Below are 12,343 nucleotides of genomic sequence, written 5' to 3'. Positions count from 1 at the left end.
TTATGGGTAAGGGGAGGAGCTTGGAGCATATGCTTGATAACATTTTGCTGGCTCGGATCCGATATGGAATCAAATACCCACATGTTGCTGAAAATGAAGTATAACTACTCAGAGGAACGTTATGGTGAGTACATAACTTTTTATTTGGTACATAAACAAGCAGAGGGGAACCCTTTCTCACCCACTCTGCAGATTAGCCATGGCTCTGTGGAACACAGCCTTGAGCAGCCAAGTGCACATTCAAGCTCAGTTCCTGCCAGGCAAACTAAATTCACTGGCAGACGACTTGACCAGAAATCTCATGGACCCACACAAGTGGAAACTGGAACCCAAAATATTCAAGCTTTTGAGGAACAGGTGGGGGGCACCAGAGGTGGACCTTTTTGCTTCCCCTCAGAACTATCAATTGAGCACATATTGTACCAAAGTTCCCCACAGCCAAGCTTGGAAAGTGGATGCCCTGTCCTTTACCTGGGAAAGCCTCTCTATCGGTGCTTTTCCCCCACTGCCCCTACTCTCAAAGGTTCTACTAAAGATCAAACAGGACAAGCCAAGGACAATCCTGATCGCACCAGACTGGCCACGCCAGCACTGGTGTACCCTCTTTTGCGCAGTCTGACTGTACTGCCACCATGGCACCTGCCTCAGACTCCTTCCCTGCTGTCCCAGCAGGTGGGCCAGATTCTGCACCCTCAGCTACAGACCCTGAGCCTGGCTTATTCCCTGAACTTATCACCAGCAACCCTCAGTAAGCAGGTGCTGGATGTCATTCTTGCCTAGTACTAGAAAAGTGGAAAGGATACTGTTCCTGGAGCCAGTCTCAGGGAAGGGACACGTCTGTGCCCAGCTTATCACATATACTAGATTACTTAACACAAATGCTCCACAAGGGCCTATCCTCTTCAGTTAACATTCATGCCTCTGCATCTCAGCTCATTATAATATTGAGCCACCCCTCTTCTCTCATCCACTGGTAAAACAGTTCCTGAGAAGAGCCAAAACTGTAAGACCCCCCCCCCCCCCCCCCAGAGCGCTCCCACTTCAGCCTGGGACCTTTTCTTTGTATTAGAAAAGCTCACGCTTCCGCCCTTTGAACCTGCTGCTACAGCAGAGTTAAAATTCATCTCATGGAAAGCAGCTTTACTTCTAGCCATCACTTCAGCAAGAAGAGTGTCTGAATTGCAGGCCCTTATGGCTTTGGAACCCTTAATTAGTTTCCATGCAGACAGGGTTTCCCTCAGGACTAACCTATCTTTTATGTCCAAGGTGGTGTCTAGTGTGGCTTTAAACCAGTCCATTCATTTGCCAACTTTTTTCCCTAATCCTCAGAATAAAGGGGAAATGGTTCTGCACTCCCCGGATGTGCACAGGCAGCTTAGGTTCTATCTGGACAGGACTAAACCTCTCAGAAAATCTGACCAGCTGTTAGTCAGCTTTGCTGCAGGGGCAGAGGGCAAGGCCATTTCAAAGCAAACCATTTCTAAATGGATAGCACACTGCATCCATTTCTGCTACAAACACCATGGAAAACCTCCCCCACAGGTGATCAGAGCATGTTCCAGCAGGGCTACATCTACCTCTACAGCATTCCTTAGGGGAGTCCCTACCAGGGGCATCCTGGAATCTGCAACCTGGAGCTTTGTACACACTTTCACCCAGCATTACCACTTGCCTGTCTTTTCTAAATCCAGAACTGGATTTGCCACGGCAGTCCTACAGGGCCTGATTGCCAGCCCTAATGCTTCATAACTACCTCCACCCTTCCTTAGCTTTGGGAATCAACCCAAATGTGATGACTGCATCAGTGAAACATAAAGAACATAGTACAGTTGTGTGCACTTACCATAAATGTAGATGTCCTAGTCTGTTCACTTTTGCAGCCATGGTTACCCTCCTTCCAGCCCCCCTGACTTCTCTTTTCCTTCTACCTATCCTTTTTGTTTGGCATATCTTATATCATGTGTATTTGCTTTTTGCTGGGGTGTTCCATACCATTTAATTGCTTCCTATTTTGGGGGCACCGGACATCTGGATCAAGAAAAACTGATGTAATAGCATCGGCTGCATGATTTATACCCATGATGATCTGACGTCATGGAAAAAGCGACCGCATCTGACGCAGAAATCCCAAGTCTCTGGTATTTAGGCCGGCTGAGGGCTTAACTGCAGGCTGATAACCTAAATGTGATGACTGCAACAGTGAATACACTCAACATCTACATTTATGGTAAATGTACACAACTGTACTTTGTGTACACTTACCATAAATGTAGATGTTAGAGTGTATTCACTGTTGCAGTCCTGGTTTCCCACCCTCCATCCCCCTTCTCTCTCTCTCTCTCTACCTCATAGGGAATTTTTGGTATTGTTGTTCCACCATAACCTAGCTCCCTATTTGGGGGCTCCTGACAGTTGGGGCAAGAAAAACTGATGTAATGGTATCAGCTGCTGATTTTATACCACTGACGACCTGACATCAGTCTTGGAGTGACAGCAACCTACGCAGAAATACTAAGCCACTGGTATTCGGGCCGACTGAGGGCTACCCCTGGCAGAATAACCCAAGTGCGATGACTGCAACAGTGAATGCACTCCAGCATTTACATTTATGGTAAGTGTACAAAACTGTACTATGTGTGTTGTCTGATTTTCGTCTGGTTCAACCTCCCTGTCTGTGAACAGTCCCATTCTGACTGTTGCCGTCTCTCCATTTCTTTCATAGGTGTTTACTAGGCTAATGACCACACAGGCCTTTTTAAGCCTAGCCATGCATCCCAAATCTCTGACAAGTTCTGATACTCTTGAGAAGTGTTAAGCATGGGTTTGGGAGATGAGCCGTTTACAGGTTACCTGTATCAATTGCAGACATAGGTGCCAAACCAGGGATGAATTTCTGGTTTCTCATCCAGTTGTCCAAGTCGCACTTGAATTGGGTTAGGGAGGAACTCTGCTTCACGTGGATGGGGGGGAGCCTTTTCCATGGATGTGGTAGTCATTGGAATACATATCTGTCTCGCCAGCAGATCCTATTTATATCACAGGCACAGTTTAAGTCTTTAGAATGGATAATTCTGGTACTGTGTGTTTTGTTAGTATGCAGGAGGTCCATTAGAGTGGGGGTCTGTCAATTCCCCTGTATGCCAGACATAGATCTCTCCTCAAAAGGCTGTAGGAGACAGAATACAGGGATAGTGCCTTGAGGCGGTCTGCATAAGACATTTTACTTACGCCCTGTATTATTTTAGTGAGGAACCTCTGTGGACATTGCAATTGTTGGATATGCTTGGTTAGGTACCATACCAAAGGGGGTACTCCAATGATAGGTCTGATGAATGCAGAGTACAGTGGAACAATGACTTCCTTGGGCTTAGAATGCCATACCTTCATTTATAAGTTGAGCAACATAGAATGATTTCCTCACCACTGTAGATGCATAATGGTCAAAGGCTAGGTTACTATCTATGTGTGTCCGTAAGTCCCTGACCTACTGGTTCAACTGTAAGGGGTTTGTTGTCAATATGATACTTACCAGGAATGGATGACTTCCCAAAGGATACTATTATGTATTTTTTGGCATTTAGTTTTAGTCCATGGCTCTGACACCAGTTGTTTGTCTATCAGCCCTTCCTAGAGAACATTGGTGTCAGTGTGAGATTCAATAACCGCTCCTAATTTGCATTGATTCTCGCATGGGGTAACTGGCTAGGCTTCAAATGGCCCAAAAGGGCAGTTAGTCTATTACAAATCTATGAACCTATAAGAAGTAAATACTGAAAAAAGAGCGGTCAAAGGACTGGTCCCTGAGGGACTTCACTTGGGTGACGTACAGGTTTGTACCTAATCTCTTGAGTGTGTCAACAATGCCCAAGTGGGGTATTGTGTCAAATGCCTTGACCAGGTCAAGGTAGGCAGTGTGAATGATTTTGCCCTCATCCATTGCCTTGGTGACCTTCTCAAAGAAGTCCACCAGGTTGAGTAGGCATGATGTGCCTTTGATGAAATCAAACTGGCTTGGGTCCAGTGTCTGGAGGTTTACTGTATTTCTCTTGATCATCTGCTTGATAATTCTTTCCATAGCTTTACATACAAGACTAGTGAAACTTATGGGTCTGTAGTTTACAGGGTCTGTAGATGGCCCACCTTTGTGCAGAGGGACGACTGTTGCCTTTCTGCATTCATGAGGCTCAAATCCTGTTTGGAGGCTATAGTTAAATAGTAATTCCAGAGGTCCTGATAGGTCATGTTTCATGCTATTTAGAAGGCATCCTGGGTTACTGTCTAGGCCCATTGTACTATAGTGAACCAGAATATATAGCAAACCTCCTGGCTGATGAATTCAACTACAGCTGTACGTCTCTCTCCCCCTCAGTATTCCCTCTGGAAATACCAAATACAACTCCCCCTGCTATCACTAGGGAACAGGTCCTTAATGCTGTAAAACCAAGAACACTGCATCAGTGGGCTCTGAGAGTACCCCAGGATTCCTTCTATATAGCATGAAACATGACCTATCAGGGCCTCTGGAATTACTGTTTAACTGTAACCTCCAAACAAGCTTCTTGCGTCATGGGTGGAGAAAGGCAACAGTCATCCCTCTGCACAAAGGTGGGCCATCTACAGACCCTGGAAATTACAGCCACACAAGTCTCACTAGTCTTGTATGTAAAGCCATGGGAACAATTATCATGGAGAGGATCAATAGAGATAATAGTAAACCTCCAGTCTGGACCTAACCCAGTTTGGTTTCATTAAAGGCAGATCATGCCTACTCAACCTGAAGGACTTCTTTGAGAAGGTCACCAAAGCAATGGATGAGGGCAAAATCGTTCACACTACCTACCTTGACCTGGCCAAGGCATTTGACACGGTACCCCACTGGAGCATTGTTGACAGACTCAAGAGGTTAGGTACAAACTCGTATGTCACCCGGTGGATAGCCAACTGGCTCATAGACAGGACCCAGGAAGTTAGAATTGGGGAGTCCACCTTTACAAAGAGGCTAGTCACAAGTGGAGTCCCTCAGGGATCAGTCCTTAGACTGCTCCTTTTTGGCATCTACTTCCCAGAAGTCAAGGCCAATGTTGATGGTTTCTGGCCGACTAAATTTGTAGATGATTGCAAATTAGGAGCTGTCATTGAATCTCACACTGACACAGATGTTCTCCAAGAGGGGATTACAGAGACAAATAACTGGTGCCAGAGCCATGGACTAAAACTAAATGCCAAGAAATGCATGATAGTATCCTTTGGGAAGTCGTCATATTGACAACACACCCCTTAGAGATGACCCAGTAGTTAGGAACTTGGGGACACGCACTGTAATCTAGCCTTTGATCATCACGTGTCTACAGTGGTGAGGAAATCATTCTATGTTACGCAATTTTTAAACAAAGGTAGGGCATCTAAGTCCAATGAAGTCACTGTTTCCACTGAGTACAATGCACCCTTTGGTATGTACCTAACCAGGCATATCCAACAGTTGGAACGTCCATAGACGTTCCTCGCTAAAAAATATACAGGGCACAAGTAATATGTCCTATGCAGACTGCTTCAAGGCCCTATCCCTGTATTCGGTCTCCTACAGGCTTTTTAGGGGAGATCTATGCCTGGCATACAGGGCATTGTCAGACCCTACTCAAATGGACCTCCTGCATATCCACAAAACAGTACCAGAATTGCCCGTTCTAAAAGACTTAAACCTTGCCTGTGATATAAATAGGACCTGCTGGAGATATAGGTATGTATCCCAGAGACTACCCGGTCTGTGGAACAGTCTCCCCATCCATGTGAAGCAGAGTTCCTAACGCAATTCAAGTGCAACTTGAACAATTGGATGGGAAACCGGAAATTCATCCCTGGTTTGGCACCTATGTCTCTAATGCAAACAGGTAACCTGTAAATGGTTCATCTCCCAGGCCCATGCTTACACTTATCAAGGGTATCAGAACTCGTCAGAGATTTGGGATGCATGGCTAGACTTAAAAAGTCCCTTGTGGTTGTTGGTCTAGTAAACACCTATGAACTATGTTACAGACACTGACCAATTAAAAATGAGCACCATTGCATTATCTTTGCAAGATAAAGATTTCCTGACTCTGTACCTTACTATGTTAAACACAAATTCTGAATTCCATCATAGAACTTTCAACACTTAGCCACGTTGGCACTTTTCATGTTGGCGGGGGAAAACTCATCAAATGCTGACTGAAACTAATCTTGAAATGGTGTACTTAAAAATAAAACTTTCATTAAACATTTTTCTTTCTATTACATTTCTTCCTTCATACTTTCTTTTCAGATTATTTTCTTCATTAAACTCAGTACCCAGGCCCTTTCTTTCCCCAGTTTCTGTCAAATTATGTGGTAACCTACAGTGCTTCTCCAATCCCTGATTTTCCCCACTTCAGTTTTATTCCTGTCATGGCATAATTTGTTAACCTTTTTGGTTCTGTGGTAGCTTGCTTTAATAACTCCTGATACTCCTTTGAAATACATGATGATCTTTGTGTTTCACTGTTGCAGTCATCACATTTGGGTTATCTGCTTACAGTAGCCCTCAGTCGGCCTGATTATCAAAGTCTTGGGTCCTGCTTCGGTTGCTGTCTCATCTTCCATGACGTCAGGTAGTCAGGGGTGTAAAACATGCAGCTGATGCCATTACATCAGTCTTTCTTGCCGTGCGGTGCCCGAAGCAGAAGCAGTTCGCAAGTGCCGGTTGGCAGACTCCTGAAATTTTCGTTTTCGAGTTTCAGAACCGAAGTCTTAAACTAAAGCTAAGTACCACACTGGGGAAACTTTTTCTTGCCCTAAACCGTTGTCAAAGTCAGTAATTGTATTTCTTGTGGAAAGCAAATACCTCATAAAGATTTTCACTCTTACTGTATTCCTTGCCTAGGCCCTGACCACGACGTACCTCGCTGTCGCTTTTGTGCCTTATTTAAGCTACAAACTATTCATCGTCTGTATAGTTTCGCTTCTAAATATTTTGGTGCTCTGTTCAATTATCCAGATATGTCTTTGGTAAGCCATCCGACTACCGACATTCCAAAAAAACACAAAGATAAAGACAGAGAGAGGCCGCCTAGGTCCAAAGCTGCCGACGAAGTTTATCCTAAGCCAGTCGCCAGTTCACCGGTACTCAGTGAGGCGCTTTCTCAGCCCCTGATACCCACCACATCAGATTCGCAGGCCTCTACTGAGACCCATTCGTAGTCCGGTATGCCGTGAGATACTTCAACCGTGCAATCTGCAGATGTCTCTACCTTCGATGGGTCCGGTGCTGCTGTGCAGGCACCGGCTTCTGAGGGTGTATTCAGGCCTACTGACTTGCATATTAAACCAATGCCATCTTCTTCTTCAAGGCCTAAAACTCGAACCATGCCTAGAAAACTGACGCCCAGACCACATGGTCCGGCTTCTATGCCTAAAAAACAAATGATAAGAATGGCTGAAGACAATATTACTTTAATTAGGTGAAGCCAACTTTCCCCCTCTAAGAGACCTAGGACTGAATTTGCTTATGATGATCTTCGTGTTTCACTGTTGCAGTCATTACATTTGGGTAATCTGCTGGCAGGTTGCCCTCAGTCAGCCTGAATATCAGTGTCTTTGGTCCAGCGTCGGTTGCTGTCTCCTCTTCCATGACATCAGGGGTATAAAACGTGCGGCCAACGCCATTTTAATCTGTCTTTCTTGCCGCGCGGTGCCCGAAGCAGAAGCAGTTCGTGAGTGCTGGTCGGCCGACTCCTGAAATTTTCGCATTCGAGTTTCAGAACCGAAGTCTTCAATTAATGCCAAGTACCCAGTTGGGGAAACTTTTTCTTGCTCCTTACCGATGTCAGTAAAAGTTAATAATTGCATTACTTGTGGAAAGCAAATGCCTCATAAAGATTTTCATTTGTACTGTATTCTTTGCCTAGGCCCAGATCATAACGTGAAGAAAACACAAACGGCCAGCAAATAAGTTCCAACGCTTTATTCCAACAAGAAATGGACATAAAAATGCCCAAAACGACAATCCAACATCAATTCAAACCGGTTTTGGCATAAAGCCTTCCTCAGTGAAACTAAAAAGTAAATGCCAACCTAGTATGGAACACACTTTATATATAGTGTGATGCACGATTAGTCAACCAATCAAGTTTGTTGTTATAATGATGGTTTACATAAAACCTTTTACTTTTCCTAAATCCACACTTGATACTAGTACCAAAAAAATAAAAATAGCAACAATAAAGTAGTATATACTATCTGTAGTTGCCATAAAGAAAAGGGACAAAAGTATAAGTAAGTATACCCAGATCAATAGTCATATAGAAATCAACTACGTATCAAAGGCTATTGGATATAATATTGACCAGTCATATTAAATTCAACAAAAGTATATGATGCTGAAAAAGGGTATATATGGTGAATATCTCCTATGGTCTTGGTCAAGAGAAATTGAACTGTATAGAAAAAGTGCAGTTAAGCACAAAATATGGTATAATAGTATAATATTTTATTAAATACTGATAAACATCCGTGAGCTAGTGGTGTTGTGTACCGATAGGACAACAACGCCTAGAAGAACTATACTTCATAAGTGATCATTAAGACCTGGAGAAAACAAAGCTCCAAGATGAATTATCCAGTATTTCTCTTTAAAAGTAAGTGCATTCTCCCAACCTTGTTGATGGCTTCTGTCTATACTTCTGGCTATACTTTTGTTGAATTTAATATGACTGGTCAATATTATATCCAATAGCCTTTGATACGTAGTTGATTTCTATATGACTATTGATCTGGGTATACTTACTTATACTTTTGTCCCTTTTCTTTATGGCAACTACAGATAGTATATACTACTTTATTGTTGCTATTTTTATTTTTTTGGTACTAGTATCAAGTGTGGATTTAGGAAAAGTAAAAGGTTTTATGTAAACCATCATTATAACAACAAACTTGATTGGTTGACTAATCATGCATCACACTATATATAAAGTGTGTTCCATACTAGGTTGGCATTTACTTTTTAGTTTCACTGAGGAAGGCTTTATGCCGAAACCGGTTTGAATTGATGTTGGATTGTCGTTTTGGGCATTTTTATGTCCATTTCTTGTTGGAATAAAGCATTGGAACTTATTTGCTGGCCGTTTGTGTTTTCTTCATGTTTGGTTGGCCGTGCAAGCTCTACGTGAGGGGTATGGTGTTACTGACGTTGTATTGATCTCTCTCTGGGGAGTAATGGTTCCTTGCTGTCGGTGGGAGAAGACTCATCACCCTTAACGTTCACAGAATTACAAAAATTTTTGCCAACGTTGGCTTAAGCAGTCATTTTTTGACATCCACACTTTCCTTTGGATATACTTTTGATATGGACTTGGGGCAGTGAGAATAGTTATATGTGTATACCAGCGTGTACAACAGCGTGGATGTAAGAAGCGTCCTTTGGAATAATTGACATGCGCGGTCTTCAAATATTCAGGTACTGTTGCTGTTTTGGGCATTAAACACCATTCTACCAGTATTGGGCCAAGAACAGTGGACTTGTATGGTTATTTTGTGGATATTTATGCTTCGTGAATTGCGACTATCGCTTACCCAGGTTTTGAGTGTAATACAAGCATGTTGGGCCTACTATGATGCCTTTTTTGGAACTATATACAACATAATTCACATTGGACTACCAGCAGGGGCTAAGAACATTTGATTTATCTTCAGTTGGTAAATCTATGGTTCGTGAATTGACTATTGTCTATCTAAGACTTTTTTTCACCAGTTGCGTTCGGGGTTTACAGCAACGCTTTCTTTTGATATTGCTGATAACTTATCTCACATTAGACCAAAAGGAAGGACGTATTATTATTACTTTCTAATACGTGTATTGTGAATAATGTATATGGTTCATTTTGGGGCATTGTTAAAGTACATACAGTTGCAAATCAGGGCTGTGCAGTTGGGTATTTGACATTCAAACTATTTATCAAGGTTTATGATGAATATCACAATTGCTTATTAGTATTTATGGGACATTCTTGGTCGTAATTATGATTCTATGACCTATGACATATGTGTTTTTGAAGTGTTGTATAATCTTTATGAAACAGTGCTTCAAGTGGACTTTTTGGCTTCTTGAGCTGTATTCACAATATTTTTTGCCAAACGCTATCATTTATATATGCATTTTTTTGTTTTACATACACGCTACATAAAAGCTGGATACCATACTGCGTTTAGAGGACCATTGGAATTGTTGAACTTATATTTCGCTACGCAGTGTTATGTCATTTAAGATTTTGACAAGATATCTTGATCCTTTATATGTGGCAATTTATGGCAATGTGTATTTTTTATATATATATATATATATATATATATATATATATATATATATATATATATATACACACTAATATACGGTGGAATTTACTGTCAGTAGATGGGTTTATATCCAGGAGTATTATGAATGGTCATTAGAGTATATATGTGATACATTTATGCATATATAATTCTATATGATTTTACATTTTAGTTTCATAATTGAGCCACATGATACAGTTAATGATTAATGTACACTATCTTTTGTTCTTGGCCAAATGTTTAATCTTATGGGATATGGTGTTAATTTACTATGCTAAACAGGATACAAAATTGTGATACATTCTAGTTTATGGTGGTTTGTCTTGGTAATTTTGGATTATCCTTTGATAATAACCATCAATTTTCCTGTATACATACTAACTTTTGGTGGATGTATATGTGTACAACTATCTGAAAGTTGTGGGCTGCATGGTGAATAATTATATGGGTTGTATTCTAGCTTCATACACCAACTGATATATTTACTACATCTACAATTATATATCAGTATCCAATAGGACATTACAGGTTTACTTGATTTTGATATTTTCAACAATATATAGGGTATATTGATATTGTCCCCCCTACTATTTTTTCTATACCCTGTAGGTTGGGGTTTTTTGATTTCTACAACCTACGTACTAATTCTGTTGAATACATTACATTACATAGGGCTTGGAGGTACTGTTATCTTATTGATTGGCAATCACGCTGTAATACTATATATACTTTACTTTGTATCCGTCGTTTTGGCCTAGGCCACATAATATAATGGGTCTCTTCCTTGTCACTTGCCTTATTCTACCCATACAGCTTTCCTGTCTTTTTGGTTAATTGAGTTTAGTCATATTTTGATAACCTTTTTTACTATACCATTACCGACCATGGACTTGGACAATATTTTACAAGGGTTGTGTGCTGATCGGGAGGATATCAAAGTATTTGGGTTTGATTCCATCCCAAGCAACAACACTAACAATGACAATGCTTCCCTTTCTCAAGATGAATGCCAGCCAGCCTTCTTTAATTTCGAAAAAGCACTCAAAGGATTACGTGCCAATATATGGCACCTTAGGTTATTTAAAGCCTACCTATTTAAAAAATTAGTCCCTAGGGGACTTTGGATTAGGTTAAAACCAATGGTCAGCAGATCTGAACAGAGGCTGACTGAGGAATGGAATGAGGCTGTACAGGAAGGTTCCATGAGATTGGTAAACATACTGGCTGACTATTATGAAAGAACAGTTGATATGAATATAGCAGAAGTCAAGTACCTCAGTACTATATGTAAACAATTTGAGTCTAACAGCAACTATATAACCATGGTTACGAACCTATCTAAAGAATTAACCCAATATGATAAGTTAACAAAGGAAAGGAAAATTAAAAAATTCAACAGGGACGTCACTGACTACAGTCGTGGACGTCTCTTTGAAATTCAAAAGTCCGTTAGATTTAAAGACATGGCGTTGGGTAATGATAGGGCAGGGACAAGGAAAAGGCCTAGACCTATTCTCAAACGTGAAGACCACTTATATACCAGTACCTCGGGTGAGGAGTCTTCTTTTACCGACAGTGAAGGTGTAACATCAGAGAGCTCACCGGCTAAAAAGAAAAGTAATGTCCCTATCCCTTTAGGAGGAATACCAAACGTAGAGGTGGGCGTAAACACTCAAAAAGGCCTAGACATGGACTCAATAGATGGGTTGATTCAGGTACTATTGAAGTAAATGAGACTGGGTTCAGTGTTCTTAATCTTTCGAAAACTGTACTAACCTTGTACCAAGAAAGGATTTTAAATAAAGGCTTGGGATTCGTACTGAGTTTTTTTTGTGATCAATATCAAACTGTCACTGATTTGTTTGTGTTTTGCCGTTGTCTTAACCTTAAAATATTTTTTTCAGATACTGATAACAGCAACTCTCAAAGACCTACTGAATTCCGTTTTCTTAAGTCCACGTTTCAACCCCCTGTCAATGCCCATGTAGCTGCTTTTCAACAG

The 12,343-nt window shown here is 41.4% G+C and overlaps 1 protein-coding gene across 1 annotated transcript in view; it reads left to right on the top strand.

Annotated features, from left to right (window-relative positions):
* The window catches only part of KDM6A (lysine demethylase 6A), a gene marked incomplete in the record, with an annotated part of 3,528,619 nt that overhangs the window by 2,145,921 nt on the left and 1,370,355 nt on the right, over positions 1–12,343 (top strand).

The sequence above is a fragment of the Protopterus annectens genome, chromosome 5.part0 (genome assembly GCF_019279795.1).
Source record: "Protopterus annectens isolate FY-2018-M chromosome 5.part0, PAN1.0, whole genome shotgun sequence".
NCBI classification, from domain to species: domain Eukaryota; kingdom Metazoa; phylum Chordata; order Ceratodontiformes; family Protopteridae; genus Protopterus; species Protopterus annectens.
The sequence above is the reverse complement of the archived record's forward strand: the minus strand, read 5'-3'. Positions and strand labels throughout refer to the sequence as shown.